Below are 22,339 nucleotides of genomic sequence, written 5' to 3'. Positions count from 1 at the left end.
GCAAAATATTAGAGCTGCAGCTTTATTGGTCACAAAGTAATGTTAAAAGATAGCTGCATCTGACCAAATATGATAATAGTTTTTTTGGCATATCATATATCTGCGTAAAATGCAAGATAACAATACAACTTCAATCTGTTTAAAAGAATTGATTGAAGTTTTGTGTTGAGATGCTAATTCTGCTTATTACAACGTTTTTATTAGCTCGTATTCTTGTTTGTCCAGTACAAATCTTGCAAACGATTTTTATCTTACTTCCCGACTAGCTAGACATTTGAAATTTTTAGAATATATCAGACACGATGCCAATGCATTCTTTTAATACTTTTAGCCATCTTTAAGCAGAATTGAATTCGTTTTCAGTTAATTCTGTTTTGTATGGAAAATTATTTCAGAAAAATCCGTAAAAAGTAAAAGACTATTATTGGTTGCTAAGGGTGGTCCTAGCAACTATATTATTAATATATAAGTGCGTTACTATGGAAATCAAAATGACATTTCAGTATTCTATATTTGTTTGTTTGTTTGTTTTTTATTTACTTCATATCAAGTACAAGTTTGAGTACGAGGGTGGGTCAATAAGTCCTTAGAAAAGCCGACAGGTGGCGCAACTAGTACTGTAAGCGGTTTGTTTTCATGCAGCGGCACTACCGATTCAGTATGCTGCGAAGTTTCAATCAGATTGGTCGGGTTGTTGTGTGTTTCTCGTACATTTAAAAAAAAAATTTGCTTGTGGAAAATGGAAAAATGGAAAATGGAGAAAATTGAGCTTAGAGCTGTTATTAAACATTTTAATATAAAAGGGTTAACAGCAAAGGAAATAAAAAATGAGTTGGATTTAGTTCACGGCATATCTGCTCCTTCACTTGCAACTATTTATAACTGGTTAAATGAATTTAAACGTGGTCGTACATCAACATAGGATGAACCACGCTCAGGACGTCCTGTAGAGGTGACTACACCAGAAATGATCAATAAAATCCACGATATGGTGTTAAGTGACCGAAGATTAAAGTTGAGTGAGATAATTGAGGTTACAGGGATCTCAAAAGGTAGCGTCATTTCTATTTTACATGACAAATTGGGCATGAAAAATATTTCTGCAAGATGGGTGCCGCGTTTGCTCACAGTCGACAATAAACGCAATAGGGCGGTGGCCTCTAAAGCCCTGTTGTCGCTCATGCAACGCAATCCGGATGAATTTTTTCATCGCTTTGCGACTGTAGATGAAACATGGATACACCACTATACTCCCGAGATGAAAGAACAGTCAAAGCAGTGGATTGCGAAGGCAAACCATGTCCAAAGAAGGCGAAAACCGTAAAATCAGCTGGTAAGGTTATGGCTACTGTATTTTGGGATGCACGTGAAATTATTTTCGTTGACTATTTGGAAAAAGGAAAAACAATAACAGGGGATTATTATGCATCTTTATTGGACCAGCTAAAAAACAAAATTGAAGAAAAACGGCCTCATTTAAACAGGAAAAAAATTCTCTTTCATCAGGACAATGCCCGTGTTCACACATGTTTACGATTAATGGCTAAAATTGAAGAATTGAAGTTCGAATTGGTCGACCACCCACCGTATTCGCCAGATTTAGCCCCCAGTGACTTTTTCCTTTTCCCAAACTTAAAAAAATGGCTAAGTGGACAACGTTTTTTTTCAAATGAAGAAGTCATCGATCGGACAAATGCTTATTTTGAGGACCTTCCGAAAACTTATTTTTCTGACAGTTTAAAAAAAATGAGAAACGTCTAACCAAGTGTATTGAGCTCCAAGGAGATTATGCTGAGAAATAAAAAAAAAATACAAAAATAAAAACTGTTTTAATGCTTTTTTCTAAGGAATTATTGACCCACCCTCGTATAATAATTCAACAGACAATAATTTAAAAACGTTGTACTTATATAAAATACTTCAAAATATCTTATAAACTTAACTTGTCAGAGTGATTTCAAAGCTTTGTTTTTGCTCTCCTGTTAAATTGTGTAAACAGCAGTTATAACTGTTTGCCATCACCGTACCAAATTAAATTAAATATATCCCAAATGCATCATCGTAACAAATGAGAGTTGTTTCTTTGATAATATTTTTATGAGCTTCAACTTAATACAATTAATATTAAATGTTGTCACATTCGGATTTTATCATAAATTATTATATTATGTGTCAATATTGTCCACAGCCGGCCTCGGTGACGATTCCAACGATGGCTCCTAATCCATTGCTATCCTGCGATAGAGTGCGACCAATCTCTCAACAAGAATTTTCTGATAATGTGTGGTGTTGTATTTTCTTGAAAATAAATAAATTTGAAACATGAAATAATGTTCTCACACACTATGCAATGAAAAGGGAAAGCTGTTGTATATTTTGCTATGAAAATATTTTTTCTCCACGATTCATTAAAATAGTTAAGGGGGACATGCTCGGCGTAGGTCAAAATGGAGCTTTTATTGCTTTATCAAAGCATAATCCTGGACATTCCCTAAACGTTGTATATAATCTATTTATATAATTTTGAAGCCATATTATTCTTTATATTTATTTTAAACATTTGATGACTGCATAAAGTATTTTTATTACATAAAATAGTATTCTTTTAAACCTCTCGCTCTAATGTTTTAAAATATAGTCATATTTCAGTACATAAATGTGCAGTGGTGTTAAGATTTTTTACATTTATTAATTTTTAAACGCATTTATAAAACCATCAGTATACTTTATGTCGACATTATTATAGTGAAATATTTACGATAAAAAAGTATATTGATAATCTCTGTGATCCCAAATTTGACACAAATTAGGCATTTTATTATTCAAAAAATGGGCAAGATTAACACATTTGAAGATAATTCTAAAGATACTAATTATAAACTATATCTTTGACCATTCAATTGTGATAAACATCCTACGAATAATGATTGCTTTATAATAATTATTGACCTAAGAATAAGGTAGTGTTTTTTTAAATACTCCATTCCTTTTGGCATTCCCCAGTGGTGAAGCTACAACATACGGCCGTAGCCATAAATTGACAAACTAAAACTGAAGTAGGGTGTAAGGATACGTTAACGCGCGTGTTTGAACATGTACCTAACCGAAAAAAAAATCCTTTTTTTTAAACGGTAACTTAACATTCTTAATTTACTCTCAACTCACACAAGTACACAACACAAAATATTAAAAAAAATACTGAATGCTGTTTATCCAATCGCCGTTAGATTTATTATTTACTGAATATCCTTTGGAGTCCCAAGTGACATGGCATGTCACTTATTAAATAATTAACACGAGTTATTGACGTATAAACAGAAAAAAATGTCTACTATTAATTTACAACAGTCTCTGGAGTCTAGACATTGGCACGCAAGTAGTGGCCGTATCTTTAGTAACACGAAGAATTGAAAATTGGAAGTTTTGTCCACCATAGTTAGTTATCTGGTAAATTAGCTTCATTTGATGAAACTCATTCATCGCAAACCATTTGATTAGGCAGGTTTTTTACGTTGAAAAAATAATTTAACCATATCACGTGTTTTTACTGTCTCCGATTGCAGTTTTGACAAAATGAACCCGTTCTTGGGAAAAATAGTCAACTGGTTATCCCGTGCCTTCAACAGGGATATTTATAGATTTTTTCCGTATTGATCCCGGTTTACGTTTTGTTCACTTTAACTTGGGGGTGTCGAAATTGTACCACACACGCACATAATATGTAGAACAGGAAGTGTTTCACTATTTCTATCTCAACGTGACAAGACGTGACGGAATGGTAATGTGTTGGCCAAGGAAGGCAGAATTAATAGGAACTGAAATACCGATTCGATCTCGAATGTGGACGAATATGAGATAAACTTAACCACGTGTCAAGAATACGTCATTCTAAGGTTGTCCTTCGTTCTGGCAACTGCTCTTGGTTTATGCACTGGCGCTCATTTAATATTGGTGTATTTGAAGGTTGCAATATACACATTATTGCACGTTTATAATGTGTGTTTAATTTTCGTAGGACACTCACACATTCAAAACCCTGCTTAAAAACGTATAGTATTGGGGTATAGCCTATCTGAATTATAATTATTAATCTGTTCTGTGGTGGTGGTCAATTACTTTTGTTAGTTATTCGCATCACTTTTCACCTGTAGAATAGTGAGCATCTTGTAGCTATTTACATAACCAGTCCTGTTACCCTTTCTAGTTCGCTTGATTTTAAATAAAATAAACAAAACCTCATTTCCGTCAATACATTTTTCATGTGAGAGGCTCCCTTTCAACAGTGTGGCGCACCGCTGATTGAAATAGTCTATGCAATCAACGCTGAAGTGAACTGACAGACCGGTTTAAACGGTCTTTTCAAAGTCAAAGATATTATCGTAAGAAATAATTGTATTCCTGTGCGGCTTATTAAATTTTATCGTTTCCGCGTTAAATCTAAAATCATACGTATTATTGATTTTTCAATCAAAATAGTATTGCCGAGGTACTGTAAAGACATTTCAATCGTCAGGTAAAATATTATCTCTGGCATTATAATGTAGGTACATAAAATGTTTTGCGTTCATCATCATTGTCATCTCAACCTCTCTCAATCCTCTGCGGGTTGAAGTCGATACTAGATTTGCCCAGCGATTGTCTTTTACTCGAACTACGTTTTTAGTTTTTATATATGTTATACCCCGTTTACACGTACGTGGATTTAATGCTGACAATACGTATTATCGCGGCCATAACAAAAAATGTACGTGTAAACACGCATTATTGTGCAAATTGCAAGATTGCATGCCTGAATCAAAAAGTTCAGAAGCTTCTGATTTTTAACGCGACAGTTGGATCGTGCAATATCTGCGCCTGTGCAGTACAACGATAGTAGCGAACCTGCCGGTAAAAAAGCGAACTATACCGCTCAGAGACTCATTTTGAGTTTAACCGATTTTCACGACCTGTCAAATAGTACCATAAAATGACAACCTGAAAATTGAAATTGGCTAGACAGTCTGCACTTTTACGTGTAAGCAGTTATTTTAGTGATTGTTTAAAATACACACTATTGATTAAAGTAAATCCATGTACATGTACAATGGCGCTATAATATTAAGTTATGCAGATTGGTTTTGTACTCGATGACTATTTTGGCGAGGTAGTCTTGATAATGGTGTGACAATCAAAATAGATATCGATTAAAACTAATCTGATTAATTTAATACTTTTAATTTATATTAAATGCTGTTTTTTTTTTTAAATATAATTCTTCCTAGTAGATCTAGCTGCGAACGCACATGGGAAAATGATTGCATCACATAGCTAAATCCAGCTAAAAATTTAATTATAATGCGGGGTTAAACAATCAAGTGGTAATTTACATTACACGTTTGTTTTATACAGTATAATGTCGTTTGTTTTTATACTATACTGAATATACACATAGTTTTAGAATGGTTTCTTTATTATAGAAAAAACAGAATTTTGAAAAACTTATAATACTTTTTTTAAAAAATCTTAGAAAAACAGTTGGACCGAGTGGGACATGTATTCACATCTTTCGATTTAAGGTTTTTCAAAATTATGATTTTACTATTCTCTTCTCTCTTCTTGGTCGTGCACTCATGGCTGAGGATCGTGACCACATTTAAATTTCGCCATCCTTTGAGCGACCAAGACTTTCCATCCTTCTCGATCTTCCGCTTCTCTCAGGGCAGAATGGATGGTGCCCCCAGTCAGCTCTTTCACTTGGTCGCTCCATCGCGTAGACGCTCTTCCTCTGCTTCGCCTTCCCTGGATGCTACCCAAAACTACCAGTCTCTCCAGGTTGTCCGGTCCGCGCCTGACAATATGTCCAAAAAACTGCAGAATTCTTCTCAGACATATCCTCGAGAGCCGTTCCTTTATCTTCAGTCTCTGGATGATTGACTGGTTCGTCCTGTGCTCCGTCCAAGAAATGCGAAGCATTCGGCGCCAACACCACATCTCAAAGACATCAATTGCCTTCCGTTCTCTTGCCTTCGGGGTCCACGACTCGACTCCGTATAGAAATATCGAGAACACTAATGTTTGCACAAGCATCATTTTTGTGGCAATCGAAATTCCCCGATCCTTCCATATAGTGGTAAGGCGTGTCATCGCATTTTTTGCAATCTGTGTGCGCCTTCTTATTTCCGCTTCGCATCCGCTCTTTCCACTGATGGTCGATCCAAGATATACAAACTCGTCGACTGTTTCGAGGTTTTGGAGTGTACTTGGTGTTGGTAGAAGGTTGGCCCGATCAACAACCATTAACTCGGTCTTATTCCTATTAATAAGGAGGCCGTATTTGCGACTCTCTTCCTCTACCCGGTGTAGCATCTATGTGAGTTCTCTTTCATCAGCAGCGATCAGTGTGGTATCATCTAATTGTATCTAAATCTATAGGTATGAATGACCGCGTCTAGATAGTTTTATAATATGTCATATTATTTCTAACCTTTTTTACGTCTATGTCTGAATCCAGGTTTTTGCGCACTCGTGCAAAGTAAAACTAAAATCGTTGTTGCCAAATTCATGATCTCATTTAAATATGCATCGTCATAATTTCCTCATATTTTATAGAAAGAATAAAGTTGATAGCGTCGTTAATTTAATTTTTAATTATTTTGCACGTAAATTAATTTGATAGTAAGTACGCATTCTTCATAATATCCTTCTTTTTTTTTTAGTACATATGAACAATGTAGAATGTATCTACTAATTCACCAGTTATTCTAATTGAAAGCAATAACTTTTAAAATCATTGTAGTCATCTTATTGCCGGCTTTATGATTTACATAACAATATAACTTTAGTGCGCGTAAAGTCGTCAAGCATTCTACGCTCGCACGATTTTTATTCATTAAGAATATTGTTGATTAAATCTTTATTGCAAATTGTGCAGTAGGTATCTACATGCACTCGCATAGGTCATAATGGTTTCATTGCCAACTTTCGTTATTTTTTTTATACCGTTGCATATCTGAGAAATAGTGCACAAGTCTAGCCAGCTATGATTTATATGAGAAACTATTATCACACGTCATAATTTTATTTTAATGATCGTCTTTGGCACACACTTAATTGTAATATCTATTGAATACAAACCAAGTTCCTCAAGCTAGAGTAGCCAGAGTTAGGACAGTAGATTAAATTGTGTCATACTTATATGGTGGTGTTCTCCATAATCCTGCTATTTTCATTAATTCATATTTTAGAATCGAATCCATTCAAGAGATAATGTTCTCTTACGACGTTTATGTCTACTATTTAAATAATTATGGTATTCGATAATAAACACCATTCTTTGCTCCATAACCTGTTGCGGGTCGGATGATACACCACCGCTTTACAACCATTTTACTCCACTTTTCCTTTTCGCGACTTCTATCTGATGTTGTTGGCAATTAAATCACAGGGTTTTCAAAGAATCTTTTAATATTTTAGAAATCCTGTGCTGTACCTACTCACTACTGGTTGGTTTAACCATTTATCGTTTTCTTTTTGATAACTAGTAAACACCATTCACCTCTCCAGGCTGCTTGGATCTCTTCTAGCAATGTAGCTGAAGAATTGAAGACCGCGTCTCATACAGTCGGATGAGAGATTTTCTATGATGCCAAGCTCGTTTAATATGGAGATATTTGTGTTGGTGGTCGTCCATAGAATGCGGAGCATCCTCCGCCAACACCACACCACATCTTGAACGCGCCTATTCTATTCAGTGTTGCCAACTGCCATTGCCAAACATAGGGTAAGAGAATAAGCGAGATGGCAGACAAAAAACGCTAGATTTTCTAATAATTTAAAATATCTAGAAACTAGTACTACAAAAAAATTAATTTGTTGTAAAAATAACATTGTTTTGCTTGAACAAAATATATTGGAGAAGAATTAATTGTTTTGTAAATCATAATTACCTAAATTTATACCTACAACCGAAATATAATCAGGTAAAAGAGATAAAATATGTACATACACAAGGCCAACTTGTTATTCCAGCAAATTAGTGTAATATTCTAGCTTTTTTTGATGCCATATTATGCTAGAGGCGTGTTTTGCAAGTTACATAAAGAAAAATGCTAAATTGGCAACGCTGAACTTAAGATTTCTCAGTCTACACTCTACAGGAATAAATTAACGGTTCAAACTCTTATAATGAGAAATGACAATTTCGAACAAATTAACCAAAGATCACAGATTAGTAGGTAAGTACCTATATAATTATTGAATTGTTTGAAAATGTGGTTACACAAAATAATTTCCTACCGATAACCCAAGCTAATACAGATGGGTGATTAATCCCTTAACTTTTCAGGGCGACGCTTAGCCACGGTAATAATAATTATCTAAATATGTTGCAAACTGTGCTTTATCACCAGACGTCACTCCCCGTTGAGCACTCACTCCGCCCGTTAAATAATAATGTCTAATTATATTATCAATTTCGCTCGGATAAGGGTAAGTGGCAGTTGAGAAGTGACGTTTGCCACTCAGCTGAAGTAATATACTTGCGCAACTATGTGACTACAATGTCACTTTGGATTTCGCCCTCGAAGCGAAGTATACGTGTCTCGGTCAGAGCTGTTTGAGCCACCGATAATTCGTACCCCCGCAACTAAACCGCCACAAGTCCAAAATTACGTGTTTTGAGTTAATTACTACGTTGTCTTAGTCTGTCGTTCATCGTATATGTACCGAAAATTTCATATCTCTAGTCAAAAATTCATTCAATATCTAAATATATTTCAAAAACACAGTACAAAAATGCGAAAGGTAAAAACTTCAAAGCTGATTTTCTCTGTTTGACGTTTTTTTGGATTGTGGCAGTTTAGTTTAGTTTTAGTTTTTAGGGGGTGCAAATTATTGCTATAGATTCGGAAAAATCGAATGAGGTTCGGTTCTACCAAATCGAAATCCGATTTCTAGGGTTCTGTTCTGGATCCGATCCTTTAAAAATCAATATTATCTTTTTCGATTACATGTAAATAATTGTACGTATTATATTACATTTCACCGTAGCACAGTTCGCAGTGAGCTTTCTTATCGAAAAGAGGTGAAAACCTAACCCAACCTAACAAATAATCCAGTATATCAGCTATTTTCAAAATTTGTTGCCGCTGACTTTCTTCCTGTAAACCGCCAAGAACCGTGATTTATTTAGACATGATTTTATCTCAGTACTATACGACCCAAAGAGATTGGACGGTCTTTAATATACGACCATGTATTATTTCCGATACAACATTTTACAGTGTGAAGTGTGTGTGATACGGCGAACTGCATAGGTGCGTAAAAATTTGCCGTACACGATTTTTTTCACTGTTGTTTGAAGATGGAGAGACACTGTATTAAATAACTTAATTTAAACACTTAATTTTGTCAGATACAATATATTTTCTGGATTTGATATTAGTTAATACATTGGACGCTAGAGACGCGCCCAGCGCATAAAGATTAAGGTGGCCATTCGATATAATTAGCATCTTATTTAAATGTTGTAATTAAAAAGTAATTATCTAGTCAGCAGTCAATGTGCACACACATGTTGACCTTCATTTAACAATTTCATTTTTAACTCTATTCTTATTTATTGTGGATACTGAATTATTGTTGAAATGATTGGTTGAATTTCGTGCTAGAATTTCGATTGTAATAACTATTATAGATTTCTACAATATGTGATTATCTAAGTGTCATTAACATTGAATCAAGGGAATCAACGTCATAATAATTAATGGTTTATCAGGGTTCTCTTCCGGTTCCATTTCCAGCTCTGGTTGTAATCTGTTTTTGAGACAATATTTATTTTTATTTGAGTTGAAGGTTACATAACATCTTGAGAAACCCGCCTCCTGTCGAATTAGCGCGTGGGGTTTGTTCCTTCTAAGTCTGGCACCTCTGATGTCCTCTAACTATCATCCCTTGTATTGGGAGAATTGCCAGGGTGTCATAAAATAATTCAGCATTTTGAGCGATCAATTTCCCCTAAAATCATAGGTATCTTTCACGCTGGACAAATTGCAGAGAAATGATTTATTCATTGTTATGGCGGCAGGTTGTAAATGTAAATGATGGAGAGAGAAAAAATGCCTATGCGAAAAACCGCCATTGATCGCTTTATGCTTTGATTGCTCAGATTGGAAAATTACAAAATTTTCTTGTTACTTATTAATTGCTATATCAATTCTTGTTTATATTTCCTTAGATTGGTCCCGTTCATCATTGTCTCATATTCCTAATATTTCTAGTGGATCACACGTTCAATTGGTTCGTTATACTACTATACTAGACTTTTCGTTCGTCGCTATAGTAAGAGAATAGTGCAAATAACCAAAACTTATCATTTTTATGACGAATGTAAAATTGATTAAGTACGAGGGTGGGTCAATAAGTCCTTAGAAAAGCCGACAGGTGGCGCGACTAGTACTGCAAGCGGTTTGTTTTCATGCAGCGGCACTACCGATTCAGTATGCTGCGAAGTTTCAATCAGATTGGTCGGGTTGTTGTGTGTTTCTCGTACATTTAAAAAAAAAATTTGCTTGTGGAAAATGGAAAAATGGAAAATGGAGAAAATTGAGTTTAGAGTTGTTATTAAACATTTTAATATAAAAGGGTTAACAGCAAAGGAAATAAAAAATGAGTTGGATTTAGTTCACGGCATATCTGCTCCTTCACTTGCAACTATTTATAACTGGTTAAATGAATTTAAACGTGGTCGTACATCAACAAAGGATGAACCACGCTCAGGACGTCCTGTAGAGGTGACTACACCAGAAATGATCAATAAAATCCACGATATGGTGTTAAGTGACCGAAGATTAAAGTTGAGTGAGATAATTGAGGTTACAGGGATCTCAAAAGGTAGCGTCATTTCTATTTTACATGACAAATTGGGCATGAAAAAAGTTTCTGCAAGATGGGTGCCGCGTTTGCTCACAGTCGACAATAAACGCAATAGGGTGGTGGCCTCTAAAGCCCTGGTGTCGCTCATGCAACGCAATCCGGATGAATTTTTTCGTCGCTTTGTGACTGTAGATGAAACATGGATACACCACTATACTCCCGAGACGAAAGAACAGTCAAGGCAGTGGATTGCGAAGGCAAACCATGTCCAAAGAAGGCGAAAACCGTAAAATCAGCTGGTAAGGTTATGGCTACTGTATTTTGGGATGCACGTGAAATTATTTTCGTTGACTATTTGGAAAAAGGAAAAACAATAACAGGGGATTATTATGCATCTTTATTGGACCAGCTAAAAAACAAAATTGAAGAAAAACGGCCTCATTTAAACAGGAAAAAAATCCTCTTTCATCAGGACAACGCCCGTGTTCACACATGTTTACGATCAATGGCTAAAATTGAAGAATTGAAGTTCGAATTGGTCGACCACCCATCGTATTCGCCAGATTTAGCCCCCAGTGACTTTTTCCTTTTCCCAAACTTAAAAAAATGGCTAAGTGGACAACGTTTTTTTTCAAATGAAGAAGTCATCGATCGGACAAATGCTTATTTTGAGGACCTTCCGAAAACTTATTTTTCTGACGGTTTAAAAAAAATTGAGAAACGTCTAACCAAGTGTATTGAGCTCCAAGGAAATTATGTTGAGAAATAAAAAAAAAATACAAAAATAAAACCTGTTTTAATGCTTTTTTCTAAGGAATTATTGACCCACCCTCGTACCTACATATTTTTAATGATTGTGGAAAATATTATTTAATTTATAACGCCTCAGTGTCCTCGTATAATACAATCTTCTTCTTATCGTGCCATCCCCCGGTATAGGGAATCCAATCCCGAGCCAAAATTCTGATCCCGGGATTTCGGGATTACAATTTGACAATCCCGGGACTGGTCCCGGGATTGGCATTTTTGTCCATTGTTAATATAATTTTTTTATATTTACAAATAACATTGATAAAATCGGTCATAAATAAATCTAGTATAATTTATACTATTTAGGACATTTATTGTTAATATTGTATACGTTCAATCTTGGAAATACACAAGTTTAATGGAGTAAATAATATTTTAATATAAATAATAATGTGAATTTAATATGAGATTGCTGTTTCTGATAGTAAAGACATAATGAATGGATTAGCGAGATTTAAAATAGTAAAGTAAATAATCATGGCGTACTTTCCGCTTCATAAATCTAATAATTAGTCAGCCAAATATGAAATTGCCGTAAAACGTATGATATCATGGTAGAATTACTTTGTTAAAAGTGCGAAGCATTGTTTTTTTCCAATCTTTCTCATTTTTAATAATTCATGTGAAAAAATAAAATGAATTCGCAACCTACACATGGGTATAAATCAAACGTCATTCAAACTCAGTTTATTTCTAATGTAGTTATTTTTTATTAAAAGTATTTTTTCTGTTTTATTTTCGCTTCTATTTTATTTTCCATAAAAATTGATAAAAAAATCAATCCCGAAATCCCGGGATTATGTTTATCAATCCCGGGATTCATAGGTATCGAAAATAGCTCGGGATCCCGGGATTGGAATCCCTACCCCGGTATAATACGGAGGTCAATCACCATCAGCAGATGTGGAAAGAAACGGGAATCTACGACATTAACTATATCCCTAGTAATCACTTTGGCTGGAAAATCAAAGTGCATGGCCCTCGGCAGGAGGGTGCTAAGAATCCCATATAGCCGTAAAATATATTATATAAAGATTATTTATATAATTTGAATATCATCCCCAGGGAACTCAGAAATAATGGGAACTGATATACCTACCTAACGGGTAAGGAGTAGCAGGTAACCGATCTTGAGTAAGGAATAACCCGGGATAAACTTAAACACGTGTGAAGAATACGTCATACGTCGAATACTGGCAAGTGCTCTTGGTTTATGCATTGACGCTCATTTAATATTGGTGTACCTATTACACACACTATTGCACATGCATAATGCGTGTTTCATTCATAGGACACTCGCTCATTCAAAATCCTGCATCAAAATGTAGTGTATTGAGTATTGCTTATTGGAATTCTATTTATTATCTATTCTATGATAATCCCCTTATTCTGTGATAGCTGGCTATGAAGATTGCGATTAATATACCTAATACAATGCGTGTGTTTAAATTACATAATGACTATGGAAGAGTGTGGTAGATTACTACCAGTTTTAATACTGTATAGTTGTAGATTACAGCCTACTTGAAGATAAAAATACTTTTGATCTACTATATTTCCGAATTACTGTAAAAAGTATAGCTTTCATTTAATAAATTGGTTAATTGTTTGTTCCTCCTGTTCTCGTTGCCGAGATGGTTTCCTTTTAAATAATTTTAGTGCGCCATTTCACGACCGGTAGGTGCTTAATTGAAAGGATTCATAGCAGCGCACGTGCAAGATCGAATCGAGAACCCTAAAGGGGCGCTACTCGCCCATTTCCCTCACAGATTTCTGACAAGATAAAAACGTTTTCATTTAAATTCATCAATGCCGTATCGGCTGTGAATTCACCCGGTGTGACCCACGAGGTACCGTTGTTTAACTGTCGGTACTCACCTACTCCTGAATCAATTTGTTATGTTTTCATCGAATTCCCGTTATTCTCAAGGATTTCAGGCAGCATTAATCACACTTCAACTTAATCGGTTGCTCGGTCGTCAATTTCTACGGATTATGTGGTGAAGATTTAATTGACATGTCTCATGCCGTGTCGAATTACTCTCGTCATCTGAAATCTATGCGAGGACTCCTTTTCAAACTTAAATACCCGTACACATAATTTTCAATAAGTACGAGGAAACTATACTATATTTTTAACGAAATTTTAAACAACACCTCGACGCATAGTTGGGAAATTTCGGCTTGATTAATATTGTGCCGGTTACTTAACTGGTAGGTAGGTACAGCACATTGACAGCAATTCGATGGATGGTAACGAATCCTACATTCTAAAATTTATGTTTATTATTAAAAGTTTGATATTTTGTAACGCCAAAATTAATGTTCTGAACAACAGTAACCAAGAAAACGCGTTAATTTCAATTAAAACTGAGTACCTTACCTATCGTATAAATAATGTACCTATCTTCCTTTTTTTAATTCTAGTATTTCTTCGCATTTCTCGATTCTACGAAATTGGTGTAGGGCCATCAGCAAAAGACGTCGTGTCATTTACAAACAAGCTTTCTGTTATACATGGCTGGACTACAACAGTAATCTATATTCATTCATTGTCAAATTTCCTTTTGTCATTATATCTTAATTTAGCAGAGCTCTAGTCTCCTTTAATGTAGTCCTGCTGCAAGGTGATTAAGGCTGTCTTGAAGAGCTGAAAATGGCTTCTTATTTTTTTCCCATGTCTCCCATCCTCTGAGGAAAGTAACCAATATGATTTTGTTGTCGTTCAGCGTTCTCCACAGCTATGCATTCAGTAGAAAGCAGTGCGTGTGCCATTGGAAAACTCATAGCACTCCTGATTTAGTCCATCCATTTGGATGCGTTTCTCGTCCTCTCGGACCAGGTCAAAAAACTGGAGTGGTTAGTCGATATGAGCCTATGTCGAATGTCTAGCTCGCTCACGAGTGACGATGGGCATGGGCCCGTTTGAAAAAGTGGTGAAATCCCAATGACATTCAAAATAGATTTAAGAAATGCTACAAACAAACAAATATATATTTTACTAAATTTATGGAAATTACTTATTTACAAGAAGTAGGGGAAAACATTATCCATATGTTTTTGCAAACGTTTAGTATTCATCATGGGAAGTTACATGTCCCTTTAACATTTTACTAAAGCGCTAAAATACATTTACTGTTTTCAATAAATAATTAATGTGCTGTTCAAAGGAAATCATAAATAGATAATAATATGAAATATTAATCAAGCCGTTTATTTTTTGATGGTGTTCAGCTGGTACATGACATGTATAATTAAACGCAAAACGTATTGTGATCGCAGGTCTCGCCAAATCTTATTCTATGAATAACAATCAATTTTGTATACAATGATATTATAGCTATAACGCATTTAACAGCGCGAAATTATATTGTCATTAGTGCGAGTGCAGAGATATTCAAACCGCGAAGCATAATTTACAGACTGTTCCTTGAATGACATCCCCGGAGGTTTTCCTGCCATACATAAAGTGTGTTATTTGATGTGATCGGTGTAATTATACCTGTTTCTAGTATTGACACAGTGCTACCATAGTATTGAATAATTAATGCAAACACTTCGCGTATAATCTGATGGTAAAAAGATAATAGCGTTCGCCAATGTATTTAGAATATTGGATTAATTATTAATACATAGTTACACATTATGCCGTGACTGATGTTGAAATACCTCCTATTTGCAATACAGTATAATTTATGACTGCGTAGTTTTTTATTGTTTAATGATATCTATCAATAAACCAAAAGTATCTCTTCACTTCAAAATTATCGTCTCTTCATAGATATATGTGATATTTACTCTATGATCCTGATTCCTGATATAGCGGTCAAAGCGAACTTTGTAGGTAAGTACCTATGTTCCTACTAAACACAAGGTGAATAGCCACTGTGTTCGTATTCCAGAGGAGTATAAACTTTTTTTTTTTTACATATAAATCCCTTATCATGTTGTGAGGTGTCGACAGTCAACAGAATACAATCATCACTTGTAATGGAATATGTAGTTCTCAAAAAACGTACATTTTTCTATAATAGGTACATGATGCTTGGAATTTTTTTAACGATGTCCACAACGGTGTACTTTGGACTACCCAATTCGTTAATGATCCTTGTTATAGACAACTTAGATAATATAATAATCACATATTTTCCCTCCCAACACCAGCCAGGTTTCAACACCCTTTCATGCGTACACCCTGGCGCCACGAACGAGATGCGACCTTCAAAATTGTGCTGGTAGCGTTCCAGGAAAATCTGGTTGTTAACTGCGTGTTCTACGCCGTACAGGATTCCTAGTTTGATTTATATTGTTATGTGCCATTCAAATTACTTAACTATAGTGAGTCAACATTCCAGTAGCTTCGACTGGGCTGAAAACAATGAGTTCATTATTTTACATGTTCTATCATTTTTCATTTTTCCCAGAATAATATATTTTGATAACTCCAACCCATAACATTGTTACTACTTCGGTCGAGCCTATATTAGAAGAAACCTTTTGTATCGCCGTATGACGCCGCAAATTTACCGAAAGCCACGTGATTTCCCACGTCGCAATAGCCGATCGGCACAACTGAAAGTTTGACAGACTTGAGTAGATTGTCTCTCCCAACCGACAAATGGGACATTTGCAGATGATGTTATAAACACCCTGCGATTCGTCAAATTATAAGCATGTGTGGGATCCTATTGGGCGAAGCTGACAGCGTGGCCGGTTAAGAAATGGGAAGTCAAACGGTCAAAGTGTGATATAATCATCATGCACTGCTGGACGAACGCCTCACCATAGCTCGTGCCTCTCTCCTCGATCCCTAGTTCTTCGCCTCCATTATCCAAGTACTTGTGAGTTCATTGATTGAGTAAGTTTCCATACTGCGGTGACCCTCGGAGACCACTGTATGACTGCATTTGTATATTTGCTATCCTTTGATTTATCTTATCATTTGTTATCCATTAGCGGAGCCGAACAATATTTCTGCGCATTGACATCTCATCTACTTATCGACGTCTATCACACCGCGTGCGTACTTGTTTGCCTCTTTCATTGATTTCTTGTATGGTCTTTCTCCAATATGCCCAGCATACATATCTCAATGGCATATTGAACTACTATTAATAATTATTGGATTTATATTACATTAAGGGTATATGTTTAACTTGTATCTAAACATTCTAAACTATTCAAATAAACGCAACGACAAGTTAGTCCAGATTTTTTTCTCTGTTTCAAGCGCCGAAGATTGGCGGTGGGTGCATCGCGCCAAGTACCTAATTTGAAATTGTCGCTCGGCGGCTTCGCTGGCTGCCCACGCGGCCACTCGTCCCAGTACTGCCGCGATTTTCACGCTGTAAAGTCGCATTTACGTATACTTAAATTTAATATTTTCCGTAATAAATAAATACTAATATTATTGTTCATTAATATTTTCTTCAGTGGTGGCAACACAGTCCGCGAAAATTCGCCGAGTTCGAAATTCGAATTTTAAAACTGTCCAGTGACGTGTGATTTTGTATGTGCGTGGATATAATTCGGATCATCGTTCTTACATATTGTGTTTGTTTTCAATTGTTATTTAAATGTTATTGCGTGCCAGTAAAGTTGTTGTTTTTGTTTTGTTGTGAAGAAGTTAGTGCGTCCGCTCTGCCTAATTGGATTGAAGTATCATTATTTGTCTTTGGGGTATCTTCGCTTTGTAGATTACGAGCTAGCGTAATTGAATATTTTTTTCTCCTTTGGCCGTCTTTTAACAACCTTCCATGTAATGCAATAATTATTGTTCATGTTTTTTATTATCATCACATGAAACATGGAAATGAGCATTTCGAGATTGTATATCAGGAACTTTGCAATGATTTCTGATGTTTCAAATACTTACCTACACGTAGGTAGGTACATTCATCTAAATTTACATTTTAATCCAAGTCAAATGTTAACGTTATATGGAAGTGTGGAGATGCCTTTATTCACCATTACCGCAAACTATATGTGTATAATTTGTTTTCTAAAATGTATCTTACTTATAAATAACAATAATTTTAAGTTCATTACAACAGTTCCACGTTTACGTTGGTCAGTATTCAGCCAATATAATCCATTAACAATTTTCACAATGATCAATGATCCACCAATATCCATTAGTAGTTGATACCTACAAATCTATTTGATTATAATATTTAAATAATAAGTTCATATTACTCAACTTGATGTTATATTCGATTAAGATATAGAGATCTATCGAAGAATGTACATACAGCATGTGTAATATTATAGAGACAGATAGGTTCGTGTAATTTTAGTTTTAACGTCGCAACGTGATAGAAGAGTTCGAAAACTAAAAACTAAGTTTTGTACAATTCAAGTGTTTTCAACGATTAAAACATTCAAAACTAGCCATTGCTGCTTGATTACATGCTGACAAATGTGATAAAATCAACGAGTTATTCCATTATTATAGACAAATAATGTAATACAGATGCTGAACTGATCTTGTTCTGAGGTGTGTGTAGTGGATCTTAAGATAAGACAAAACAATAATGCGTTCGATTTTTAATTTAATGACAATATAAAAAAAGTATGGTGTAGGCACTACATACTATATTGCATTATCTCCCATAATTTGTGTGTATTATCAATTTTTAAAAAATGCAAAGTAACGTAGAATACATTTTATCCTCTAATTATAAATGTTGTACTTACTCAAGTAGAGATCAAAAAATGTAAACGAAAGTCTTACGTCCGCCAAAAACAAAACATAATAAATTTACACTACATATTTACATCCTAAACTTGTAGAAAAAGTTCGCAAATTGCTATTTGACCGATATTTTCTTTTCAGAATGAAAACACTAATAAAAAGCTTCTGTGGATATTTTCCTACGCCACTGTGATTTTCGTTCAATATTTTTTTTATTATTATATTGGCTTCCGAAGATAATTAAATTATTAGTGGAGGCCATAGACAAGCAAAGCAAACATTGGATTATGTTACGGTAGGTAGGTAGGTACCTACGCCTGTACGTTACTCTTGCTGCCAAAAACGTATTTCATCACGATGGTAATTTTATTCATCTGGAACAATATAAATAAAATTATAAGATACCCACGCACGCCTTTGAGAAATTCGCATTGTCACATAGATTTTTTTCTTCACATTAAATGGACGCATATAATTATTAATTACATTTTATTCCAAGCAATTGCTGTGTAGTTATAGACAAGTATTTTTTTTACTGCAACATCAAAACACCTGCAATAAAATTATAACAATAGATAATAGATGCTGAGGCAAAAAATGCTGCACTTGATTGAAATGTTTGCCCGTTTTTATCTGATATGTTTTGTTTACGAATTGCGTTTCACTTGTTCAAGTATCAAACGATAGACATTGACTTATAAGTCAGGACAGTCCCTCACATACATAATCTCAATACTAGAAATGACTCGTTAGAAGGAATGTTAAAAAAAACCTTTAAAACACAATCACCTTTATGTCATTTATGTATAATATAGCTATTTTTGACTTAATATTATTTATCCTGTTTTGTCAGTTTGACGTTTGGTTTTGTTACCGCCAATTGCTACCGTTTGGTGAGGAAACGGCGTAAGAACAATCAAGCTTTTCATTTTAATTAATTATATTAATAAGATAAAGAGTCCTTTCTAAGAGAAGTCAATCAAGTTACAAAGCATGGATTTATAAAAGAATGTTTCCCATGCTACTAATATCCCTTTATTTGAAATAAGAACGAATTCACTGTAGGTACACTTAAAAACCATTTGATTGCATTATTTTGCTCTATATTCGATTCCAAATGCGCAGTCATCGGTTAATTTTAAGCTAATGCAAAACAATGTGAAATACTTCATAAATAAAATGGCAAAATTTGCTTAATAATTGTTTTACCTATTCTAATTGTCTAAATAATCAAAATTACTTTGTTGCATGATTATAAGACGCGTGTTTTAGTATCTCTGAATCATGCTTTTTATTACCATTGTATTTTCTTCTTAATAAGCTATTTTAGTACTTTATTTTAATTTTATTGTTGGTATTTAGAAATAAGGGTTTGTCATATAATAAATGTAATACGTTCATTTGTAGGGAATATCGTTTTATGTGGTCATGGATTAATTTGGTTGTAATATGTTTGTGCAATTGGATCTAACAATAATAGCAAAAAGTTAATTTTTTTAAGTAGGTATCTACTCACCTGTAAACTTGATAGTTTCGATGCCAATTGGGAGGGCAATAACTTTGTTGAGTGTTCAGTCAAATCGTTTCGGATATTGATATACATTCCACTTATTAATTCATCTTATTAATATGTATTACTTATGTCTTTAATTTATAAATATTGTTAACATTTATTTTCTTTGTTTTTACGTCATGTTGTAAACGGTTTGAATTTATAATTTGTGATCACTGTGATCACTGATCAGTAAATGTAAAATAAATCAGTTTGAATTTAACTGACGTAGTTTAACAGTTAAACTCTAATGATCTATAGGTAGGTAATCGCTCGTCGTTGGTCGCGAGGGATTATTTTTTGGACACAGTCGGGATAAGCGAAATTTCGCGATCATTGGGGGATTTGAAAAATAAAACACTTTAAAAGTTGAAAACATTTTATTAATAAACTAAACAAAATAAACGTCATACATGTACATAGTTTACCCAGCTTGGTCTGCCCGTCTGCACTCATTTTGACGATTCCTATCACGTGGCACATGTCGAAACAAGTGCAGGACAAAAAAAAAACTATTACAAATCGATCGCAATAGGTATAACGAATTCGCACTTTCCTGGTTCGCGATAAACGAGGGTTACTCCCGTAAAAAATCCTCTGAACCTAATTTAACTGATTCGGGATAGGTCATGTGAACGCAGTCTTATGATACCTATCTACAGATTATTTAGACAACTATCAAACGATTATATAATATTGTCTTATTAATGAAGTCACCATACTTCTTTGAAGTGACTCGAGTCTGCAAAAAGACATACCGAGAATATAAGTGATATTTAAAACATTAGTTTAAGTAAATGGTTTCTACTAATTCTATCTTACAGGTTTTTTGTTTACAAAATCCAGCTGCTCGCTCTGCTCGATTGCCTTTGAATTGGAACCATCAATCAATCAGTGGGCTTAATTTAACTGTTTCTCGAATCTGAATAGTACTGACAATAAATGACCGATTTTGATAATAAATTCAAATCCGAATCCACCGCAAATGTACAGACGCCTGAAGCAGCCGACGACGTTTTTATTTCTTTAATAATAATTAATGTGTAAATAGCATTATTTAGCTTTTATTTCAAACGATACTTTTTTTACGTTGAATTTTCCTAATTAACCTTTTTGTTTTATTCCATTGTTGTGATTTTTTTTTCACATTGATGAACTTTAAATATCAATAACAAATGAATGACAACTTCCAGTAAAACTTGATACATACGCAGAACTATACATGCATCCAAAAGTGTTTTGGAAGTAACCACTGTGACATTGTTTGCATACATATTACAAAAAAAATACAAAACTTTAACGCCAATCAAATCAAACACTACGCTAAAACATCGCATTAATAAAAATATTGAAGTGTCTGTGATTTCGTAATGTTTGAACTTTGTTCAGTGTTTTGACTATATACGTACCACGTAAGCATGAAGCTCAATAGTTTTGACAGAAAATATGACGTAGTTAGAGTGACGCCGAACGAGAGAAAATGATGCAATAGACATCTACTAGAAGTCAGAATTAATAACGGTAACAATAATAATTACATACACCCTAATTCGTGCGTAGTAGAAGAAATCCAAAGAAATCGCAATCTGCGCAATTTCAAGGTTAAGTTGTTCCACTATAATATTTATGATACCTAAGCGCAAACAATGTATATTTTTTAATTCTGTCTGTTTGTTTCATTATAACTTAAAAAAATATCGGTCCAATTCTGGTGAAACTGACACAGCTTGTTCCCTCGATATATGAAAAAGTTCCGAAGTAACAATATAAAACTTCTCGAAATTAACGCACTTGCAACAATAATTCATCGCTAGTCCTACTTACATAAAGTGGTCAAATAGCAGCAGTATAATGGTGAGATGAGATCCGGATAGAGTGGCGCGCGTCTAGATCGAACAGTTTATATCATTGAATAATTGGAGAAATTCAATCAGCCTATTTCTTCATTCCGTATACTTTTTTACTAACGTATTTCGCGCGGACGAAGTCGTGAGCTATCGTTAGTTATCTGTAAATGCATAACTCAGCCGAGTTGTCGCGTAAGTGTAAATCGAGTCGTGGGTTAGCCTGACCTAGGTTCAATCCGGTTTAGTTTCGACTTGAACGTAAATAATCACCTGGTCATTCCACTCGCTTGTCGGATCTTTATCCGATCGAATTAATTGCTAAATCATTAAGAATCGTCTGGGGCTAACAACTGTGTGTCGGTAGTTGGTTATTTCAATTTATCGATTGGCTGTAAAAGATGTTGAAGGTTTTTTTTATAATGCCAACATTAATTCGTCAATGTCTATCTATCATCCATTAGAGAGTTTCAAAGTTTTAGTGACTTGATGAATAACTGATTATATATTACCATTTTGTATAAAATACTTAATTTATGTTGTGGTAAGAATAAAAAAACCATCTGGGGTCGATGCACAGAGTAATCT

General features: G+C 34.6%; 2 protein-coding genes across 7 annotated transcripts in view; one reads left to right on the top strand and one right to left on the bottom strand.

Annotated features, from left to right (window-relative positions):
• Positions 1-22,339, bottom strand: part of mRpS5 (mitochondrial ribosomal protein S5) — a 344,261-nt gene that overhangs the window by 34,646 nt on the left and 287,276 nt on the right. The gene's annotated exons all lie outside the window — the stretch shown is intronic.
• LOC147071303 (serine/threonine-protein phosphatase 2A 56 kDa regulatory subunit gamma isoform-like) overlaps positions 1-22,339 on the top strand; it is a 138,776-nt gene that overhangs the window by 40,563 nt on the left and 75,874 nt on the right. The window contains exon 1 of one of the 6 annotated variants that reach the window (XM_085947898.1): positions 16,986-17,048. The exons of 1 other annotated variant lie outside the window; for it this stretch is intronic. The gene's annotated coding sequence lies outside the window, so the exon portion shown is untranslated. Of the gene's footprint in view, positions 1-16,985; positions 17,341-22,339 lie in introns of those variants that run through there. 4 more of the 6 variants (XM_085947897.1, XM_085947896.1, XM_085947895.1 and 1 more) reach the window with 4 other exon arrangements.

Source organism: Rhyacophila brunnea, unplaced genomic scaffold, assembly GCF_057557595.1.
Source record: "Rhyacophila brunnea isolate RB1 unplaced genomic scaffold, BYU_Rbru_1.0 scaffold_20, whole genome shotgun sequence".
Classification (NCBI taxonomy): Eukaryota; Metazoa; Arthropoda; class Insecta; order Trichoptera; family Rhyacophilidae; genus Rhyacophila; species Rhyacophila brunnea.
This window is presented reverse-complemented; position numbering and strand designations above follow the sequence as displayed.